The 1,696-nt window shown below is 45.8% G+C and overlaps 1 long non-coding RNA gene across 1 annotated transcript in view; it reads right to left on the bottom strand.

Moving 5' to 3' along the window:
* Nucleotides 1-224: 224 nt before the first annotated feature.
* Nucleotides 225-1,696, bottom strand: part of LOC138165180 (uncharacterized) — a 4,047-nt gene continuing 2,575 nt past the window's right edge. The window contains exon 2 of the long non-coding RNA XR_011169294.1: nucleotides 225-316. This is a non-coding gene — a long non-coding RNA (uncharacterized lncRNA). The remainder of the gene's footprint in view (nucleotides 317-1,696) is intronic.

Here is a 1,696-nt window from a genome sequence, read left to right as displayed (position 1 = left end):
GTGTGTGTTAGGGGAGGGGGTACCTCAGTGGACCCAGAAGTTTGGTGGAGACACATCTTCCCACTAAATCTCCTAGAGGCCTAATCCACTTGCCCCTTTGCACCAACCCAAGCCAATCTAGTCATTTCTCCATTAGACTGGCAGAGGATTGCAGAGAAATGACCAGATAAGCTTTTCTGGGGTCCTGTCAGTGCTATTCTTCCACACACCAAGAGGCCTCTGGATCTTTGTGAATGCTGTTTATTTGGGTTTACTGGCTGGTGGGAGGGAAGCTGGACTGCATACAAGCTGCTTCAAGGCCTGGTATTCTTCTGGCCTGTAGAGAACGAGACAGCAGGAGTGAGAACAGAGAAATAACTCCTCAAGGGCCTCCACCCACCACTCCTCCATCAGCGACCAGTCAATAAGCAGTGGATAGGAGAAGGCTGAAGCATGCTCTCTTGAGCACACTCACACTCATACAGACACACACACTCACACTCATACAGACACACAAACTCACACTCACACAGACACACAAACACACTCACACACACTCACACAGACACACAAACTGAAACATACACTCACACACACACTCGCACACAGAGTCCTTGGTCAAACCAGATTAGACAAATTCTCCTGTAAAAGGCTTCTGAGCTCAACTCTGGGGAAGTTGAAGCGTTGAAGAAGAACCCACTCTGGGTGCAGTAAACAATGCCCAGTATCAGAGTGGGTGGTGAAGAGTGAGTAATGAGCATGGAGCCAAAGGAGCTGAGTTCAAATGCTGACTCTATTTCTTACTATGCATCTTTTAGCAAGTCACTTCTCTCTGAACCTCAGTCTCCTCATTCCTGAAGTTCAGGAGTAAGACCAGGGATGGCTTCATCCGTTCTCTTGTTTTTTCTACACTTAGCATCATAGCTGGTACATAGTAGGCACTTTATAAATACTTGATTGATTAGATGATCTCTCAGGGCCCTGCCTGTTCTCTATCCTATGAATGGGATCCTTTATCTCTTAGCATTTTCATAACCAAAGACCAACCGAAAAAGGGAAAAGTTATTTCTTGTAAATGAGGTCCAGAGTTTTCCTATCTTCCCACACAGTTCAGGCTCTCAGTTACCCCTTGAAGGCTGTAATTAGAGCATCAGAGTGCAGAGTGTGCCTGTGTTTGAAACATAAAACCCTTGCCCTCAGTCCCTGTTTTCTAAAACTCCACTGTCCCCAGGTTATCTTCTGGGGGACTCTTCCCTGCAGAGAAAGCATCAAATCCATATGGCCACCTCCTTCCTCTCTGGGCCCCAACAGCACTTTGTTCTTTGAGGTTCCCAGGGACTAATGAGTCTGACAGCAGTCAAACAACAAAACACATGGGAGCTGCAAATTATCTGGACTGTGAAACAAGAAGGAAGCCAGCAGTCTACAGAGTGATGGAGCTAGAGAAGTCTGGAAGGCCTACAAATTATGTGACCTTAGGAAAGTCACTTCCCCTCCTTTGTTAGATTTCAATTTCTTCATTTGCAAAAGGAGAGGGCTGAACGAAATCATTCCTAATCATCCTTGCTACCTCTAACTTTAGTCTTTGGTCAAAATAGTCTTCTCTAGGATACCTTTCAGCTCCAACATTACTACATTCTCTCTCTCTCTCTGTGTCTCTCTCTTCTCCCCTCTCTCTTTTTTCCTTTCTCTCTCTCTCTCTCTCTCTCTCTCTCTC

This window comes from Petaurus breviceps, unplaced genomic scaffold (assembly GCF_028583685.1).
Source record: "Petaurus breviceps papuanus isolate PSGF00001 unplaced genomic scaffold, PetGlider_PUasm1.0 208, whole genome shotgun sequence".
Taxonomy (NCBI): Eukaryota; Metazoa; Chordata; class Mammalia; order Diprotodontia; family Petauridae; genus Petaurus; species Petaurus breviceps.
Note: the sequence above shows the minus strand (reverse complement) of the source record. Positions and strands in the feature narration are given on the sequence as shown.